The sequence below is a fragment of the Mastomys coucha genome, unplaced genomic scaffold (genome assembly GCF_008632895.1).
Source record: "Mastomys coucha isolate ucsf_1 unplaced genomic scaffold, UCSF_Mcou_1 pScaffold8, whole genome shotgun sequence".
NCBI classification, from domain to species: Eukaryota; Metazoa; Chordata; class Mammalia; order Rodentia; family Muridae; genus Mastomys; species Mastomys coucha.
Genome location: NW_022196914.1, coordinates 61,840,761 through 61,846,729, shown reverse-complemented (window position 1 = coordinate 61,846,729; position 5,969 = coordinate 61,840,761). Strand labels below are relative to the sequence as shown.

Below are 5,969 nucleotides of genomic sequence, written 5' to 3'. Positions count from 1 at the left end.
CGTACTTTGGAGACTGTGGTCGGGATATGATAAGAGAAGTATTGACAAACCACATTAGTGGACCAAATCCTCCTTGCTATCCATTTTTATGAATCAGTTTAAGGGAGCTCAGCCATCCTCGTCTGCTTATGAACAATAAGGCTGCTATCATCAAGAATATTAACTGGTTGGTTCTTCACTGGCAACACTGGCCATAGGCAGTTCCAGAATATACTTCAGCAACCATTCTAAGACGTGTCTTGCCTAACACGCAGAACATTTATTCTGTTGTTACCCATTTAACTTCTGTCAGCAGTCACCTGCACACTGACAGGCACTGGGATCTCCTAGCCTGGCAGAATCTCAGCTTCCAGAACACAAACTCTTCTGAAAATGCTCATCGCCTCCTCTCATGTCCTAGTGACCAAAATGTGCCGTGCCACACTGTATCATGCTTCCTGTGTGGAAAGGGAAAATGAAATAGGCTGTTATGTAGACTCTCGGGAGTTTATATTTAAAAAAGAGAATGAGAGGAAGGAAAGACAATCAGCTAAATCCTGCTAGGTTAAAGAAAGGAAGACACAGTTCCACGAGGAGGGAAAACTGTAAGCGAGATGCTGCGTGTAATTTAGAACCGAGGAGCTTAGAGCAAGATTGGCATTCAGAGCCTCCTACATGTAGGGTATCTACAGAAAAGGGAGCACTTCAAAAAAAAATAACAAACCTGAAGTTAGGCAATATACACATACGGTCAAAAGCAGAGGAAAAACCAGTTTCCACTCTGAATTCTGTATCTCCAAAAGCAGGCCCTCTTGCTCTCTTATTCCCTTTTAGCTAGAAAGTCTGAGTAAAGAGGGGAGACCCATGTAACAGGTTAAGATATGATTGATTTAAAGGTTACATGCCATCTGCTCTCAGGGCAAATGATAAGATAAAGGCATCCAGATGCCAGGGAAACCAATTCCCACACCTCAGGAACAGATTGACTGGAGGAGATCCAGGCCTTCCTACATACCCTGCTCTGGCCACCTCTTGTCTCTTTGTTATTGTTAGAATTACTGGGATAAGAGAGAATTTCTGAAGATAGAGAGTAGTTCAGGGGTTTCCTACAAGTACCTAGCATACAATTTAAAATTTTCCCTATTAAAAATAAAGAAATCAAACTCTCACCTGTGTTCTACACATCTGTTGACTCCTGACATTGACTTGAGGAAGAGAGAGGATTCAAAACTACAAGAGATGTCTCCCTTTCTTCCCCTGCTTCTGCCTGGCCTCTCCCTGGAGTGGTGTGCTGCTATGTCTGGGAGTAGCATTGACCCTGGAGCCACCATGAGCAGGTGCAAAGTCATTCCCACTGGACATCTGGTTGAAGGCACTTAAAAGATCCAGATCAAGAAACCCTGGATCACAAGGAGGGGATGCTGGCATGACCTTCTTGCAACCACTGGTACTTGGTACCCAAGAACCACTTAAGATGTGATGTAGAACTCTGTGGGTATCCAGGAGAGTCTCACATACTGGAATCTAGCCCATTCTGTGATGTCATCATCTTTCTGTCTACAGGAGCAAAATAACTGATCTTGAGGCCCAACATGTATGAATGTAACGTTTTAAAAGAAGCCATAGGAGCATGAAGCATTTGCTGTCCAGTTATGGGTTAGCATCCCCTGCATCCACAGAATCACAGGCTACCCTAGTGGACCACCTGTTGTTCCAGTGATTATAAAGCAGAGATAAAAGAGGCCAGCAGCAAGCCAGCCAGCTACACAACCATATTGATAATCTATGTGTTGGACTGAGAGGCCCTGTCTCGAAAGAATAAGGTTCAAGAACAATTGAGCAGTATTCTTGACATCAGCCTCAGGTCTCCACATCACAGAATCACAGACAGACAGACAGACACACACACACACACACACACACACACACACACACACACACACACACACATCATAGAGACATACCAGGGAAAAGACCTAGAAAAAAGAATCCACTGACTAAAACCATACTTGATGTGATATGCTTACATAAAGTATATTATATGCAGATATTTAAAGCACATACAATGAACAAAAGATTTTTAAGTGAAGTAAAATAAATTTTAAAATCGAGTTTACTAAATTTTCTTATCAAACTAAGAAAAGTAAATGATAAAATATTTTTAAAATCTAGAAATCAGTTTAATATCAACAATAAAATGTATGTTAAAATAAAGATACCATTTTATTGGAAAAACTGATCAAAATAAAAAATATGTGATACCCAGGGCTGGAAGATATAGTGCATGTGCATTTGGCTGCATAGCAGCCATGATTGTGATTGACACAGCTCTTTAGGAAAGCAGTTTAGCAGAGTAAATTAAGTATCAGAAAAACGTAGTGATTTTTTTGATCCAGTAATTTCACTGTGGGTTCTCTTCTAAGGAAGTCATCTAAAATATTGAAGGGAATAACTATTTAGCAAGCTGTTCATCACAGATTTATAACCTAACAGTTTTTAAGAACCTATCTAGAAGTCCAAAGAGGGTATGGTTAAGTAACCACAATGCATCATTTGAGAGATTTTTATGCGGCCATTAAAATTATAGTTGGAAAGAAGCAAAGCAGAAAAACTGTTCCCGCTCTAAAAAATATTAAAAATGATACATACACTGAAAGAGTAACTACCAAGTATTGCCATGTAGATGGTAAAGATGTTTTAAATCTCCCCAAACCTTCTGAGAAAAATTGTTGAGCATGACAGTTACCACGCTAGAAGCCCAAATGATCAGCTCATTACTAAGAGTAGACATGGATGAGGACCTCCATCACATGACACCATGTCACTTCAGAGTTGTTCTAAAGCACAACTCACCCTATCTAGTCAGGCTGAAACTCTGCTCATCTGTACAAGCCACTTTCTCACTCTGAGAACAGACTATTGGGAAGCAAGTCCTCAGCTGCTCTGTTCTCTGTTGAACTCAAATCTCTGCCTGGCCTCACCCAGTCAGGAGTCATAGAGACAGTCAACATAGAATAGAAAAGATGCTGCAGGGCCTCTCTATGTGAGGGCCCATGACATATTCCTACAAAGGGGAGGCATTGAATGTCTGCTTCTAGATCACCCTGTGTTTTCAGAATGTGACTAAGACCAGCCACTCAGGTTGTCAGGTAGTCACAGCACTGTGCAAAGACTAAGGCAGGCTGGCAGCCTAGGTAAAGCTCATCCTTACTCTGAGTGGTAGCCCATGGTGACATTCTGCTGACAAATGATCCTCTTGAACATAAAAGAGAATAAATGACTTTCTTGAACTTAATAGCCTGACCCTAGGCACAGCAGTTATTAACCCTTCGAATACCCTCAACAGCCTCACAAGGTGTGTGCTCTCATGGTCTCATTCCCCAAAGAGGAAACAGTACAAAGCAAGCCTAGTGAAGGATGAGGTCAGGAGTAGGATCCACAGTTGAACCCAACTGCTGGAGTTGATGTTTTATGCATTTGGCTTTTGCTTGTTTGCTTTTGTGAGGCAGGGGATTAAGTGCAGAGGCCTGCTTTACACAAGCTTTCTACCACTGAACCACATCCCCCAGGCTTTGGTGTCTGTAAACTGTCTTAGACTATGATCCTCCTTCCTCAAGTTCCCAAGTGCTAAGATGTTAGACATGAGCCACCACACCCAACCACAGGTAAGTATAAAACTTAACCACTGTTTTATTAAAGCCTCTGTGGGTCTTAAGTCCCACTACCTGATTTGACCTTATACATCCCCTTTTGGACTGGCTAGTGAAGAAAGTCATGATTTACTTGTTTCCTTCACTAGAAAAGGTATCTATGTGCAATGGATTGGTTGGGGTCTCCCTCCAAACTTGTAGAGTGAAGCCCCAATTCCTAGTAGATTAGAACATGACCTTGTTTTCAAGCTGGATTTTAAGAGAGCTAATCAAGTTCGAATTAAGTCACTAGGGTAAGCCATAATCCAAGATGACTGTTGTCCTTACAAACAGGGAGACTTTAGAGAAAGATTAACAAGACAAATACATAAGATGCGTGGTCATATGAAACTGAACAAATAAATTTTCAAGTTCTCTGCAAGCCAAAGAACACGAAGGAATGTTAGGAAGTCACCAGAAGGTAGGTAGAGGCAGAGAACAAGAAGGGACCTCCCCAGTGACACCACAGTGCTGGGTTTCTAGCTTGATCTTAAGGATATTGTAGCAAACTGAAAGTGTTGTCTCCTCTTCCTGTCCTCATTGTCCATCTACATAATAAAAATATTTTGTTCAAGCAAACAGCGAGGCAGATGGACACAGGGATTAGGTATAAAAGAAAGGTCTCTACTGGGAGGGTTGGTTGGTAGTACTTGAAAACTACATTTCCTAAGGTTTTGGGGTTCTATGTGTGATGCTGAGAAGTATCTTTGTGTGGTCCAAGAATAGAGAGCAAGATCCTTGAAGTGCCTCTTACATCCCCTACCTTTAACAACAACCAAACCAGTTTCCTCTATTAAACCAACTGTGTTCAAACAAAGATTCTATTTGAGAGAGAGAGAGAGAGAGAGAGAGAGAGAGAGTGTGTGTGTGTGTGTGTGTGTGTGTGTGTGTGTGTGTGTGTGTCACTGATTAAAAAGCAGAATTTAAAGCCCTGCATGGTGATGCTCCTCTACAATATAAGTGCTTAGGAGGTAAAAGCAGTAGGATCAGGGCTTCTGGACCAGTTTCATCTACACTGCTAGTTCAAGGCCAGCCTAGGCAGCATGAGACACTGTTTCAAAAAATAAAAAGTGTGTGTGCGTGTGTGTGTGTGCCTATGCTTGTGTACATTAGTGTGTGTGTGAGAGAGTGTGTATGTATATGAGTGTGTGTGAGAGAGTATGTGTGTATGTGAATGTGTGAGTGAGTGTGTGTGTCTGTGTATATTAGTTTTTAGGTATCTGTATATGAGTGTATATCTGTGTCTGTGTATAGAAGTATACGTGTGAGAGCATTTATGTATGTATGTGAGTGTGTGTGACAGTGTGTGTATGTGTGCGTGTATAAATATGGCAGGTAGAGTGGCTGATAAATATTTACCCCACAAGCCTGACAACTTAAGTTCAGACCCCCAAAGCCGACTACAGTAGTACAGATCTATAAGGCCATTGCACTCCTTCTGGTAGATAGGAAGCAGAGACGGGAGACTTTTCAGAACCTGCTGGCCAGTTAGCCTGGTACACATAGCAACAAACAGGGTGGAAGGTGAAGACTGACACTTGAGGTTGTCCTTCACATGTACTCCATGACATGCATGCACATTTATTCACACAGGAGCATAGTCACATACATGTACACCAAAAAACATGTTTAAGCAAACAAAAGCAGAATTCGTTTCATTCCTCATTTGATATTTCAAAGCGTCACTAAGTGGACCATATTTTATCTCCCATAGACCAATTTTATTGTCTTCAAGTACCATGTCCTAAATGTGTCAAGAAAAAAAAATGGAAATTACTAAGTAATAGTTGACTAATTTATTCACTTTTGTTCATCAACACTTGTAATAACCCATAAAAATATATTTGGCATCTAGAAAAAAATAATCATTATTCTATTCAGTTTTAATAAGTCTAAGATTTTCCTTCTGTTTGAAATATCAGGGAGTAATATACAGTTTGGGTGTGGGGTGTGTGTGTGTGTGTGTGTGTGTGGGTGGGTGGGTGGGTGGGTGTGTGTTTTAGAGCATTTATGTCTCAGGTTCAGAATAACTGAGTGAGGGCTCGCTGCCTGGTGAAGTAAAGACAACATTCTCTATTAAATGAAGAGCAAAAAATTTAATAATGTAGATTAGCAGGTTTCCTTTTCAAAATGCAGCCAATAGAAGGTCCAAGCTGGTAGGTTCTCCAGAAGGCTGGATGTTAATAGTTTAAGGTTAAGGTTGCATCTGGCAAGGAAATGACTTCAGTGGGACCAAGAAAATAGTTGTGACAGTGCTTGCTCTCAACTCTGCCTAAGTTAAACTTGAACTTTGGATGTATA

At 41.0% G+C, this 5,969-nt stretch overlaps 1 long non-coding RNA gene across 1 annotated transcript; it reads right to left on the bottom strand.

Annotated features, from left to right (window-relative positions):
• Positions 1-242: 242 nt before the first annotated feature.
• Positions 243-1,436, bottom strand: LOC116083656. Its single transcript, XR_004115839.1, has 2 exons — positions 1,150-1,436; positions 243-437 (listed from the first exon to the last, which is right to left on the bottom strand). It is a non-coding gene; the product is annotated as an uncharacterized LOC116083656 (long non-coding RNA).
• Positions 1,437-5,969: the final 4,533 nt, after the last annotated feature.